Below are 15,483 nucleotides of genomic sequence, written 5' to 3'. Positions count from 1 at the left end.
TAAATGGTAATGCTGTTCTGCAGGATAGTTGTCTCAATTCAAACACTCACACTTTGCTTACCGTTAGTTTAAATGGGAAGAGTTTTCATTCAAGGCTTAGTTTATGTGCACGGTCACATCGTAAAGTTAATTGCAAACCTAAGATGAAGTTTCAGCTTCGGAAGCCTGAAGGTTTTTTGTTTGGTTGGTTGGGGGAGGGCTGGGGGGGGGGGGGAGGAAGGGGATGGGGCAGGGTGAAGGGTGAATGACCGAAAAAAGGAAAATTCTCAACTGCTATTGGCTGCCATCTGTTTGTTTGCAGATAGAGTACCAGTGGAATAGGTCTTCATAAAAGAATGATCAGATCATTTATTTCACATGCTAATAATCTGAAATTGATGATTACTGTTCTTCGTGTGCAAAATACCATTGAAGTCTGTGGAAAAGAAACTATAGATTCTGAGCCTCCCCAAACACACACATGTGTATCATGACAAAAGCAGTTTTGATTTTTAGATACACAGTGTTTTAGTGATGTGAAAAAAAGACCCTATATTATATTTACTAAAGCCCCTTCCAAAAAGGGAGACATGCATTGAATAAGTTAAATGAATACTATTTGGTTAAATTTGGCCCCAAACACTGGGTAGTTCTTATAAACAAAGAGCAATGATTCTCAAACTTTTGTAGTGGTGACCCCTTTCACATAGCAAGCATCTGTGAGTGCCTCCCCCCCCGTATAAGTTAAAAACACTTTTTACTATATTTAACACCATTATAAATGCTGGAGGCAAAGCAGGGTTTGCAGTGGAGACTGACAGCTTGTGACCCCCCCACATAATAGCCTCAAGACCCCCTGAGGGGTCCCGACCCTCAGTTTGAGAACCCCTGACAAAGAGCCTCTGCAAAATTTGTAGCCTAAACACTGCGATGTTGTGCCAATGCATAAGAATCAGAAAATGAAGCTAGTAAAAAACAAAGTGAAACTGATCTACAGTAACTATCCAAGCTCAAAAAATAAACCTAAATTGTGCCAACTAGACTTTTAAAGGCCTTTCAATTTTGCCAATTTGATAATAGATTTTTAAAATTTTTTATATTGCTACACATTTAACCTGATAAGCAGTTTTTAAGTAGTTATTTTTTTATTTGCATCTTATCAAGTGCATAGAATATGTCTAATTAGAATGTGTAGGCTGCTTTAAAATACTAATATAGTAAATACCTTTTTAAGTAGAAGGCATCATATTAATCCTTTTTCTTTTAAATTAAGAATTAAACTTTAAAGTTCAAGAACTGGAATATCTGCTACAAGATCAAGAAAAAGAAAAGAAATTCCATATGAACAAACTTCAAGAAATTCAACTCCAGCCGGAGAAAACAAAATTGGAATTCACAGAAAAAAGATTCTGTTTTGCACAAAATTAGAGATGAATTGAATAGAATGACAGCACAACATGATCAAGGTACTGCCCAGGCACTGTACCATGTTGCACCAGGCCTCTTCTGGCTGCTTTTATAATGATTGTTAGCAGTAGTGTGTGTCAAACATTCAGTCATATTTACAAGATTCAAGATACTTGAATAATGTTTCTTAGAACATCCTGAGGATGATGAATTGAAAGTATGCATTATGTTGGACAACCTTAAGTTCTTAATTAGCTTTCCATTTTCTGCAAGGGTCCAAGCACTTCTTAGCAGGTACTTAGCATCTTGCAGCCTCATGCCTTTGAGCATGATTCACTGAAGACCTGGAACATCTTCTCCAGTAGGGCCCTACCAAATTCACAGCCATGAAAAACGCATCACGGATCATGAAATCTGGTCATTTGTGTACTTTTACCCTATTCTATACAGATTCATGGGGGAGACCAGTGTTTCTCAAATTGAAGGTCCTTATTTCTGTGATACCTTCAGAGCTGGGCAGCCGGAGAGCAGTGCCTGTTGGCCAGGCAGCCAGTTCTGAAGGCAGTGCCCCACCTGCAACAGCGCAGAAGTAAGGGTGACAATACCATACCATGCCATCCGTACTGCTGTGCTGCTGCTGACAGTAGCTCTGCTTTCAGAGCTGGGCTCCCAGCGAGCAGCTGCCACTCTCCGGCCTGCCAGCTTGAAGGCGGCGCCGCAACTAGCACAGCACAGTGGTAACAGTAGCAGCACCGCAAACGCCCCCTCCCACAATAATATTGTGACCGCCCCCACACACCACCTTTTTGGATCAGGACCCTACAATTACAACACTGTGACATTTCAGATTTAAATAGCTGAAATCATGAAATTTATGGTTTTTAAAATCCTATGACTAGGGTTACCATATTTCTACAAGCAAAAAAGAGGACACTGGGGGGGGGGGGGAGGAGCCCCACTCTAGCCCCGCCCCAGCTCCACCCCCATCCACTCCCTGCCACTTCCCACCCCCTGATTGCCCCCCTCAGAACCCCCAACCCCCCGCTCCTTGTCCCCTGACTGCCCCCTCCTGGGACCCCTGCCACTAACTGCCCCCTAGGATCCCACCGCTTATCTAAGCCCCCCTGCTTCTTGTCCCCTGACTGCCCCCTCCTGAAAATGCCCTACTACCCTACCTGTCCCCTGACTGCCCTGACCCTTATCCACACTCCCACCCCATATTCAAACCCCTGCCCCCAGACAGACCCCTGGTGACTCCCATGCCCTATCCAACTGCTCCCTGCCCCCGACAGGACCCCCAGAACTCCTGACCCATCCAACCCCCTCTGCTACCTGCCTGCCTCGACCACTCTCCACACCCCTGCCCCCTGACAGCCCTCCCAGAACCCCAGACCCATCTAACCCCCCCTGCTCCCTGTCCCTGACTGTCCCAAACCCTCTCCACACCCCTGGCCCCCTGACAGCCCCTCCAGACCCATCTAACCCCCCCACTCCCTGTCCATGACTGTCGCAACCCCTCTCCACACCCTTGCCCCCCTGGTAGCCCCCCCCCAAAACTCCCGACCCATCCAACCCCCCCTCCCTGTCCCCTGACCAGGGCCAGCTTTAAAGAGCCCAGGAATCGGGCTGCGCTCCGTCCGGGGTTGCAGGGCTTGGGGTCGGGCCGGAGGTGCTCAGCCGGCGCTGCTGGGGCCCGGGCCGGGTCCGGGCCGGGGGTGCTGGGGCCCGAGCCGGGCCGGGGGTGCTGGCGTGCTGGGGCCCGGGCCGGGCGTGCTGGGGGCCGGGCCGGGGGTGCTGGGGGCCGGCGCTGCTGGGGTCCGGGCCGGGGGTGCTGGGGCCCGGGCCGGGGGTGCTGGGGCCGGCGCTGCTGGGGCCCGGGCCAGGCTGGCGCTGCTGGGGCCTGGGCCGGGCCGGGTCCGGGGGTGCTGGGGCCGGCGCTGCTGGGGCCTGGGCCGGATCCGGGCCGGCGCTGCTGGGGCCCGGCCCGGGCCGGGGGTGCTGGGGCCGGTGCTGCTGGGGCCTGGGCCGGGCCGGGTCCGGGGGTGCTGGGGCCGGCGCTGCTGGGGCCTGGGCCGGGCCGGGTCCGGGGGTGCTGGGGCCGGCGCTGCTGGGGCCTGGGCCGGGCCGGGTCCGGGGGTGCTGGGGCCGGCGCTGCTGGGGCCCGGCCCGGGCCGGCGGTGCTGGGGCCCGCGCTGCTGGGGCCCGGGCCGGGCCGGCGCTGCTGGCGCCTGGGCCGGGCCGGGTCCGGGGGTGCTGGGGCGCGGGCCGGGTCCTGGCCGGTGCTGCTGGGGCCGCCGGGCGCCGCTTGGCCAGGGCCGCGCCTCCCCGGAGCTCTCCTCCTCCTCCCCCCCAGCTTACCTGCTGCTGCCGCCGGCCTGCCCCTGCTTCATTTCGAGCTTCGCGGGAATCAGGGGAGCAGGGGGCGGAGCGTTCAGGGGAGGGGAGGAGGGGGAAGATAGCTGCGGGGCCAGCGGAGTGGTAAGGCTGCAGGGGATGGGGGGAGCCGGGAAGGGGCTTTGGCTGCCCAGCGGCACTTGGCCGCCGCTTTTCGATCTATAAATAGCTGACTGGGGAAATCCCGGACATTTTTAGATTTTTAAAAATCCCCCCCGGACGGCTATTTATAGAACGAAAAGCCGGACATGTCCGGGGAAATCCGGACATATGGTAGCCCTACCTATGACGGTAAAATTGACCAAAATGGACTGTAGTCCCTACCAATAATATTACATAGAGCAAGAATGACACCTGGTGGCCAGTTGTGACCTTAAAGGGACACTGTCATATAGTTTAACATTTTCAGCCTAAACTACCATAAGTTCAGGGGAAGTTACTTGGATTCTAAACTATCGCAGGCTAAATACTTGGGTAAACTCAAGTTAAGAATGAGAGTGCCTTACAATAAATTTGTAGTAATTAAAACTAACAAGTATTAACTTTGAATTTCCTGTATTTTTAAGTTAAACGTAAATCGCAACCAAACATTTAAAAATTTGGAAATGTATCATTAAGGCTCTCAAACAACCTCAACTCTGCCTCATCAGTGACTCTAGCCTCTAATCTTTCTTCCTGGAAAATGTGCTGTTTTCAAGTCCTTCACATAAGAGTTTGCAAGATTAGGTCTCCATACTGAACTGGTGTTTTGATCAAGGGCTTTTTGTACTGGCTCTAGGACAATTTGTAAAAGCCAGTGTATTATCAGTTTAGTGAACAGACCACTGCTATCCCTTTGTAACTTTTTCCCCTTCGAGTGGTTATCCATATGCACAGTTTGCTGACGGTGTGCAATGTACCCCACTCACCCATGTTCAGAGTCTCATGCACCTTGAGCGACCTCATGTCCTGCACCGAGGGCATAAAAGGGTGGAGCAGGCCAGCCACCACTCAGTTCTTCTCATGCCTCCTGGCTTCGAGAAGAACATGGGCAGTGAGCAGTGCTAACAAAATAACTGGCTCTTTTCAAATTTGTGCATAGTATAGATAGGGCTGGTTAGTTGTTGCCCATTGGCATTTTGTTTTTTTAACCAGAATAGCTATTTCTTTCTGGTGCCAGGATGGCTTCTTCTAAGTCCCCTGGATTTACATACTGCCCATCAAACAAGGGCACTATACCCTTTAATGTTTGGCATTTAAAATATTTATTTTGTCTGGGGGAATATCCCTGGAAAATGTTCTATTTGCAAGTCCTTCACTTGCAGGACCTGCAAATCTAGAGAAGCCCTGCTCCAGATGTACTTAATGGGTAAAGCAATGAGACTAGCTTCAGGCCCTGGGTCATAGAATCATAGAATATCAGGGTTGGAAGGGACCTCAGGCGGTCATCTAGTCCAACTCCCTGCTCAAAGCCAACTTCTGCTATCTTATGTCCGGACAAAGCGTCTTTAGGACACATCCTGTGTTCCTACTGACAGTTGTAACAGACTTGCATCTGAACTAGCAGATTCATCTGCCTCTATTTTTCTCTGAACCACCCGCTTCTAAGGCTGCTGCTATGCTCTCTATGTTGAATGTCAGACGTGCTTTGGCATGTTAATTCGCAAAGGATGAAATCTTTTAGATCTTCATCCAGTTAGGTGCATAGATGACTGTGTGAGGGCCTGTTTAATAAGTGGTTAATATGGATTCGCCTGCTTCATTCAGCATTTATTCTACCAGAGCTTAGGCATCATCGCTGATATGTTTCTGTTGTGGAAATATGTAAAGCAGCTAGGCTGTTTGGGGAGGCACAGTCTTCCCTACCCGGCCCTCCATACAGTTTTGCACCCCGATGTGGCCCTCGGGCCAAAAAATTTCCCACCCCTGCTTTAGGGGCAGAGGGACTTGCCTACTTTCAAATGTTAGGCTGTCTTTTATTTTGATCTTAACTCTGAATTACCTTGGTTTCTAATGCTTGATTTTGTTTGTTTTGAATAACTGCAGCATTATTATGAATTTAAAAAAACACTTACATGTACTGTCAACTTTACTCACAGATTTTAATGATTTGTTTGGTTTGGTTTCTGCCTGGGGATTTTCCTGATTATTTTTTTTAAGACATTTTGAAATCTTTTCCATGCAAAGAAAGAAAGCTGGCAGAGAGTCCCCGGTGTTATGCAGAGAACAATGGGGGAGCTAAGTAACAGGGAACATTGTAGTGCTTAGAAGTACAATAGGGGTTAACCAGTCTGTATTCCTCAGGTTCTGTTGTTACCAGGAGGACTGCAGTTTCTGGTGGAGCTTCTGAACTTTGCAGGCACTCTGAGTTGAGATTAGTGGAGAAACTCTGAGGGGCTACAGGAATTCCTGAGAACATGGGGAAGTCCAGCTGAATGTTTTGGCCTCTGCCAATTGCTGCAGCTCCACAATTTTCCTGTGCATTTGGTAGAACATTGTAGCTCATGCAAGTCATGGATTCCATGATTCTTCATATTTATCTTTAGCTTAACTCTTTTCCCATCCCCTTTGTGCCCCTTTGGAGAAAGGGACCTCCACATGTGTCTTCTGTAGATGTGATGGTTGTCACCTACCCTTTGCTGTCAGGGTTTTAATGGATGCATGCAGATTCTGCTGCCTACTTAAGAACGTTACACCCTATATACAGGATGCTGAAGATTATACCATCAGATGAACGGGGGTTAAGAATTTCCCTCTGGAGAGGTACAGTAAGGGCTGTTCTTTGCTACCTCTGTGAGGAGCCCATCGAGAGACGGTCTTGGCTGGGAGTAGGTTGAGGCCAGGGACATTGAGCCAATCCAATGTTATTACCATGTTTGTATACAGATGTTGAAGTAATTTAACAATGAGAACTTTTGACCTGTGACTAGGCCCTCTCCACTTCAGTAACTGATAGCAAATTGCAGAGGAAAGATTGATTGGTTGCTACTTCTGATGTCACAATGATGCTACTTATGAATCACCTGAGTTACTGAGCAAATTGCAGAGGAAAGATTGATTGGTTGCTACTTCTGATGTCACAATGATGCTACTTATAAATCACCTGAGTTACTGGCATAGCTCTGTCACCATAACCTCTAGGTGTGACTGTTAAGAGCTTTTCTTATTACAGTCTAGCTTCTTTAAATGAGTTTGAAATCTGATTGAATTACAAATTATATTATTAAATATGGAATATATGAAGAGTCTGGGGTGGTCTGTCACTGGAATATTCAAAGCCAAGGAAAAGGTGAGAGAACAAGTGGTGAATTTTATTAATATTGTGATTTTTTTTTAAATTGTTTTCTTTGGCAAAGTAAGAAACTATTTTATGCGGAAAATTAATGTCATCTAAAGTGTAACTCTGCTAAACTTGGAAAGTAGATTAATTTATTATACTGTGAAACAGGGATTTTTAGTTCCATTTTAAATGCCAATGTCAACCTGTTGGGTGAGAACCAAATCCACTTCAATTTAGGCTGAAACAATTTATTTTAGCCTTTATTATATATGTTTTCAGACAATGCTACTATCACCTATGAATTACATAAACATGCAAAAAAAGATAAGACAAGAAAAGGAAATGCTCAATTTATCTTTCTTGGGGACAGGGTGACTCTTTTCAAATCTCTGCTATGCTTGGCTATTTTTCCTCTGTATCTTCTCCACTATTATGTCAATCATCTATTTTTTTAATCCTCTGTTCTGTAACTTTGCACAGACTCAGTATAGTAAGCTACCTCATCTGTGTCTTTATCCGTATACATTCCACTCTAACCTCCTAATTAAAAGATTCTCCTGCATAAATCACAATAACTAACCCAAATTAATACATTTTTTGCTTATTCTGCTAAAACTTACTTATATCTGTGTAGTTCCCAATGCATCTATTCCTTGCTGTCACGCTCACTGGCTCCATGCAGTTGTACTTACCTTACAGCAATTTTTATTCTTTTTACTCATCTGTTTTTGTGGTCTTGAGTTTTTACTTGTTGGACGGGTGGAGGATGAGGGATTGTACCTGACTTACTGAAAGCTAACAGCTCTCTTCTCTACCCTCTCTCTGCTTGGTCAAGAACTTTATATCTGAGACACACAAACCAGTTTTCTGATTTACAGACTGTTTCAGCAAAATCTAAAGCAGCAGAAATACATACAAAAAGCAAAAATTCCTTCCTATTTTCTTATAGTATTATATATAATAATTTCTCCAACATTACTTAGTACATATTTGACTAACACAATTCATTACACAGTTCTCCAACAAAGCTTAACTATGTATGTGCTTGCTCATGGTGGCTCCATAATTTACAGTAGAACTTCAGAGTTACGAACACCAGAGTTACACACTGATCAGTCAACCACACAAATCTCATTTGGAACCAGAAGAACACAATTAGGCAGCAGCAGCAGAGACACCCCCTTTCCCTTCCCCCCCGCAAAAGGCAAATACAGTACTGTACTGTGTTAAACTACTAAGAAATAAAGCAAAAGCAGCATTTTTTCTTCTGCATAGTTCCTCACTTCAATAAAGCATAAATTAAAATGAAATATATCTCCACATATGCCAGTAGCATTTTTCACATCCTTTTAAAATTATATTCAAGTAAATTGTTCATCTTCTGCTTTAAAAGTATCCAACCATGAAGATGATTTAAATCTTATCAGCAGTTCACTTTTTTATTACCTTTAAAAATAGTTACTTGTCTTAAAGAAAAGATTTCAGAAAATAAAAATGTGTTCTGTGGAGAGAAAAACAGTTATTCTGCTAGGACAGCTTTCTGGTAAATTGGTTGTAAGTCTCCCTAACATGCTGTGAATACAATGAAACTGTAAGAGGCAAAGGAGCGACGGTAGTATTGTGTTCTGAGAAAATGTATAGTAGTGTGCTTTGGACAACTCTCAGACTTTTATCAGCAGATTGTTTTCACAATAGAAATTACACTGGGAATTTATTAAATGGGGTTTCAGTGTACTCTAGTTCTTTATAAACCACCAAAATTACAAGCAATGTATTATTTTAATAAAATGACAGATAAACTGAAACACTTCTAATAGGAGAATTTCCTCTAAAAAGGAAATTCTTAGCATATTGATTTTCAGTTTAAAATTTCAGTCTAACCTACTTTAAGCAATGAAAATTGTTCTGTTCTTGCTGTTCAAAATAGTTCACTAATTTTTTTCAGTTGAATCAATGTGCTGATTCACTGTAAATTGAAAGTTGCATTGAATTTATCTCTTGTGCCTAAACACTTCTAGTTTTTTTTAGTTTTTGCTGCTCATTTATTGAAACTTAGCACACACTTGTACTATAGCCAAGTGTAATTTGTTATCAGTTTGGGATGGGATACCTGTGTGGGTGTTCACTAGGTCATGGAAGACTGTAAGCAGTTTTGGGGCAGAGACCATGACTTCCTCGTATGTATGTGGTCTTTTTTTTTTTTTTTTTTTTTTTTTAAAGGAGTGCCTACTACTGGGGTTTCAATCCTGATTGCGGGGGCGGGATTGCTATTGTAGTACAAATAATAAATATTCCCCTTGCATCACTGTGATTTATGATTAAACTTTTTATAGACTGAAATGATGGAGCAAACCATGGAAAGAGTACAGAAATGGCAAAGAGAAGTTGAAATTAATCGTCGCTCCTTAGAAGAGAAAAGAAAAGAACGGGAAAAGGTAAGACAAGACCCATTTTTTCACAAGTTTAAAGTTGCCTCCAGACTGCTGTTACCAGAGTGAACAAGTTGTTCCTTGAGTATTTGTCTATGTAAATCCCACTCTAGGTGCATATGTGCCTCAGGCACGCAACATTGGATTCTTCTTCTTTGAGTGCTTGCTCATGTCGATTCCGTATTTGATGTGTGCGCGCCCCCTAGGGCCGGCTTTGGCAACCTCTGGAGCCCTGTGCTTATGCGCTGGTATATTGGGCCCTGCTGGCCCCATGCCCTCTCAGTTCCTTCTTTCCACCAGTGACAGTTGTTGGAACGCTTCCTGTTTTCACAAGTCCGATAGTGGTTTCTCTAACTTTGGACTCTGGGTTTTTCTTGTATATCGTTACTGTAGTGTTAGCAGTTAGCATTTAGGAGCGGAATCCCATTAGGGACATAGCCCCAAGGACGGGGTATGGCCTGGTCCCTGGGGTTTAAGCCATGGGCTGGGTGCAGCAAACCTATGTCTATTAGTGACCTGAACACGAGCTGCCTTAAGTGCCTCAGAGAGGCGCATATTAAAGAGAAGTGTAGGATCTTCAAAAACTTCAGACCTCGCACTCTTAAAGACAGGGATATCTGATTAAAAGCCATGTTGATGGAGGCTGCCCTGTGCCCTGCGCTGGAAAAATGCCGCTCCAACTCAGCGTCGAGCACCTCGGCATCTGTGCGGAGTGCCCCTCTGACACCGGGACCTTCTTGGTGCCGCTCCCCTTCTCCCATGCCTAAGAAGAGGCATAAGAAGTCATGGTTGGAACGAGGTCATTCTCTGGCACCACACACACCTACCCTACGAGGCGGTGGCTGGACCTGCCAACCTTTTGCTACCTGATGATTTCCGTGCCTACCAGGAGCTGCTTGAAAGAGTGGCCTCCAACTTGGGGCTGGAGATTGTGGTGCTCAAGTGTAGTTGGCTACAGCAACTATACTTCCCCAAGTGAGGGACCTTCCTGGGACCAAAGTATTGTATTCCTGGACCTAATGATCTCCCCCCTGTCCCTGTTAGAGCCTTTATCACCTCTCTATCGAGACAGGATTTTTGGTGACTGTTATCTCTGCTCAAAGGATAAGCTAGATTTAGGCATTAATGGCAGGACCTCTTTTACTATATTTCACAAAGACAAGATGACTGTTCTTTGATCTCACCCTAGGTTCTTATTCAGAGTGGTCTCAGGCTTTTGTTTGCATCAGGGCATATACCCTCAGTGTTTCCCCCCAAAACCTCATTTGACTCCTGGAGAGGCAAAACTTCATATGAGTGGTGTCTTTAGGGCACTTTTCTGCCACCTCCATAGAACAAAGTCTTTCCATAACTGGTCTAGAACTTTTTTTTGTAATATTTGGGACAGGTCTAGAGGGCTCATTATTTCAACCCAGAGACTTTTGAAATGGATATTTGACTGCATAAAGATCTTCTGTGAACTAAATAAATTAGATCCACCTTCTCATATTATAGGGTTACCATATTTCAGCAAGCAAAAAAGAGGACGGGAGGAGCCCCGCCCTAGCCCCGCCCCTGCACTGCCCTAGCCCCGCCCCTGCCCCTCCCATTCCCACCCCCCTCAGAACCCACAACCCTCTCCCCAGCTCTTTGTCCCCTGACTGCCCCCTCCTGGGACCCCTGCACCTAACTGCCCCCCAGGACTCCACCCCCTACCTAAGCCTCCCTGCCTCTTGTCCCCTGACTGCCCCTTCCTGAGACCTTCCCCCAATCCTAACTGGCCCCCTAGGACCCTACCCCCTACCTGTACCCTGACTGCTCCAATTCTTATCCACACCCCCACCCCCAGACAGACCCCTGGGACTCCCACACCCCATCCAACCACTCCCCACCCCCTGACAGCCCCCCCAGAACTCCCGACCCATCTAAACCCCTCTGCTCCCAGTCCCATTGACTGCTCCGATTCCTCTCCCCTGACAGCCCCCCCCCAGAACTCCCAACCGCCCCTCGCTCCTTGTCCCCTGACTGCCCCTTCCTAAGACCCCCCCAACTGCCGCCCAGGACCCTACCCGCTACCTGCCCAAAACCTTATCCATACTCCCCCCAGAAAGCTCCCCCCGAACTCCCAACCCCCCCGTCTCTTGACTGCCCCATCCAAAACCTCCCTGCCCCTTTTCCGACCCCCTGGACCCCTTGTTGTTGGCCTTCGCCTAACGTCTCTGTGAGCTTGCTCAGGAACACCTGGAGCCCTTCGTCCCGGCAGGCTGGCTGGCACGGGAGGAGGAGTGGGGGAGGAGCTCCAGACTGCCGGAGGCGATCTGCGAATGCAGGGAGGAAGGGAGTGATCTCTGCTGCAGGGGGGAGGAGGAGGGGCTCTCTCTGGCTGTCGGAGCCCCATGTAAGTGGCACCATCCAGCCGGCTACCCTGTTAGCCACGCGCGCTCTGCATAGAGGGGGAAGTCCGGACATTTACAAATTCCCCCCAGATGCTATTTTTAGCTCAAAAATCCGGACATGTCCGGGGAAATCCGGACGAACGGTAACCCTATCATATTAAAGGAAACTATACTAGGCCCCAAGTGACATGGGCATGCTTGAGGAAGGTTCCTATGTCAGAAATTTGGTAGGGAGCCAGTTGGAGCTCATTGCATACTTTTATTCAGCACTACTCGCTAGTTGCAACTGCTAGATCTGATGCCCAGTTTGTTAGGGCAGTCCTGCAGTCTTTATGTAAATTAGACTCTTGACATCCCCCTCCATAGGGAGATAAGTGTTAGTCACCTAAAGTGAGATCCATGTTAACAGATAGTGGGAGACAAAACCCCAATTACTTACCTTACAGTAATTCTGGTTCTTCTGGCTGTTCTGCCCACATGGACCCCACGACCAGTCCTCTTTCTCTACTATTGTGAAATCCATTAGTTTTGGGATTCTGTATTGGCAAAGAAACTGAGAAGTGGCTGGGCCTGCTTTGCCCGCAGGTGTTATGTGTGTGTGAGGGGGGTGCGTGTGTGTGTGCGTGCATATTAAGATACCTGCTGATGCTACACTGTGCACTGTCAACCCAAAAGAACCCAATCTCATGCACATGGGGCACGTGCACACCTAGAGCAGGATCCATGTAGCCAAAACAGCTCAAAAGAAACCAGTTAGTGTAAAGAAAATAACTTTTTTGTAATATGATATTCTGATTTTGCTACTAAGGGGCAAATTTTAGTAGCTCGTATTCAAATTGAGGGAAAGTTAGTGGGAAAATATTTTAAGTATCTCCACTGTGACCTTCCCTCTTTCATTTTTTTCTCCTTTGTCACACTCTCCCTTGCTACTTTTATTTGGATTTTTTCTTTTCTTTTAGTTTGGCAGCTGGATGGATCTGCATTTGTTAGTGAAACAATTTATTGGCCTACCACGAATTAAATTGACTAAAGCCATGTTCCCTACCTGTTGATAATAGTAGTCTGGTGGTTATAACTTGGTAAGAGGAAGTGAATCCGTATTTCTTCAAGGTAGGCCGGGCAGGCAGGCTACCAATTTGTTCACCTCTAATTTATAGTTAGATGATAAAAAAGTCAGAAAAAAGTGTGAACATTTTACTAGTAATTGGCTCACTCATTCCTGAGTGTGACCCTCCCCACCTGCATTCTTCTGCTCCTGGCAGGCCAGCCCAGGGTAGGAGTGGGCCTTTGGAAAGGGTATAGATTCATAGATTATAGGACTGGAAGGGACCTCGAGAGGTCATCGAGTCCAGTCCCCTGCCCGCATGGCAGGACCAAATACTGTCTAGACCATCCCTGATAGACATTTATCTAACCTACTCTTAAATATCTCCAGAGACGGAGATTCCACAACCTCCCTAGGCAATTTGTTCCAGTGTTTAACCACCCTGACAGTTAGGAACTTTTTCCTAATGTCCAACCTAGACCTCCCTTGCTGCAGTTTAAACCCATTGTTTCTGGTTCTATCCTTAGAGGCTAAGGTGAACAAGTTCTCTCCCTCCTCCTTATGACACCCTTTTAGATACCTGAAAACTGCTATCATGTCCCCTCTCAGTCTTCTCTTTTCCAAACTAAACAAACCCAGATCTTTCAGCCTTCCTTCATAGGTCATGTTCTCAAGACCTTTAATCATTCTTGTTGCTCTTCTTTGGACCCTTTCCAATTTCTCCACATCTTTTTTAAAATGCGGCGCCCAGAACTGGACACAATACTCCAGCTGAGGCCTAACCAGAGCAGAGTAGAGCGGAAGAATGACTTCTCGTGTCTTGCTCACAACACACCTGTTAATGCATCCCAGAATCATGTTTGCTTTTTTTGCAACAGCATCACACTGTTGACTCATATTTAGCTTGTGGTCCACTATAACCCCTAGATCCCTTTCTGCCGTACTCCTTCCTAGACAGTCTTTTCCCATTCTGTATGTGTGAAATTGATTTTTCCTTCCTAAGTGGAGCACTTTGCATTTGTCTTTGTTAAACTTCATCCTGTTTACCTCAGCCCATTTCTCCAATTTGTCCAGATCATTTTGAATTATGACCCTGTCCTCCAAAGTAGTTGCAATCCCTCCCAGTTTGGTATCATCCGCAAACTTAATAAGCGTACTTTCTATGCCAATATCTAAGTCGTTGATGAGTCGTATGAGGTCAGAGGGGCTGGGGGTAAGTGGGGGAGACATAAAAATTTGGGGAAATGGATCACTGGGATCCAAGAGGGTTGGGGACTTCATAGGATGGGTCTCTGGCTGGCAATGAGAGTGGGAACAGGCTGTGGGGGTACTTGAGGAAATGGGATGGAGCAGGTGTCTTGCTGGAGGATAGGAGGGTGCTTAGGAGAAAGCAGAGGGGAAGCACTAGCACTTCACTACCTTCTCCATCTGACAAACCTGCTATGATTTGTTAGAGGGGAGTCCTGCAACTGCTGCCAAGAGAAGTTTGGCAGAGAGGTTTGTTGCCAGGAGACGCCACTAGTGCTTTCCCTTCCCTATCTTCCTCCACTTTCTGCTCCCCCACTTAGCTCTCTCTTTTCCTTACCAACCTCAACACCCTCTACTAAAAGTCCTGTGCCCCTCATAGCCCTATTCCCCCACATAAATTCCCTCTCAAATTCATGTAGAGCCCCAACCATAAGGACCGTGGGGCTGGGAAGAAGCCTCAAAAACTAATTATACCCAGATGGATATCTACTTTGCATCTCCTAAAGATTGCAGGAGATGGGCTAGATTCCTAAGGATCTTCGGAGGTGTGCATTAGTGAAGTTCTGCTCCCCCAGAACTGAGGCGGGAGGAGTGAATGCCCCTCTACCAAACTTCTGTTGCTACTCAGTCTTATGTTAAGTCAAATTGAAAAAAACTAAGGCAGTTTCCTCACAAAAAACATTTTTACAGCAGTAAGTTAAACATGTAATCATAGCAAAGAAGGGAATTTTTTCTCCCAAAGGATCATGACTATTGGGGATTAGTCTGGTTGCTTAGTTGTAATGCTCAATGTTGTTATGGAGATCTACTTTTGAATTGATAGATAAGCTTCATTCCATTATTTGCTAGTATTTTTTTGATCCACCTGTATTGATGTAACAGATTCAGTAGGCTACTCTGATTGGCCAAACTGAGTCCTGGCCATTAGTGGCCATAACAGAATTTAGGCTTTACTTAAAAATGTTTTTTAAACTCTTTTTGCTTCTGCAAGAGAGGGCTTTAGTGTAATTAGTAACTATTTACAGAGACTATTTACTGTCCCTCCCCCATGTTTTCCAGTGTTAATAGTTCTAGTAACTTGACTAGAAACATGTAACAGGAGTGTGTTTCTCCCTCCTCCCTCCCCCTCCCCCATCTTCTACATTTCTAGGAAGTATTACGTCAGCTCCGTGCCTTACAGACAGTGGCTCAGCAGTGCAAGGAGATGAAACTCAACCAGGACTTGCAGCAAGCCAAGAACAATTACGATGGTCTACGGGCAGAACTTGACAACGTAGGATTTTTAATATCTCAACTATTCAAATGGAAGTGGTGATGCTGAGTTTTTATTTTATGTAAAATTTTAAC

Source organism: Malaclemys terrapin, chromosome 3, assembly GCF_027887155.1.
Source record: "Malaclemys terrapin pileata isolate rMalTer1 chromosome 3, rMalTer1.hap1, whole genome shotgun sequence".
Classification (NCBI taxonomy): Eukaryota; Metazoa; Chordata; order Testudines; family Emydidae; genus Malaclemys; species Malaclemys terrapin.
Note: the sequence above shows the minus strand (reverse complement) of the source record.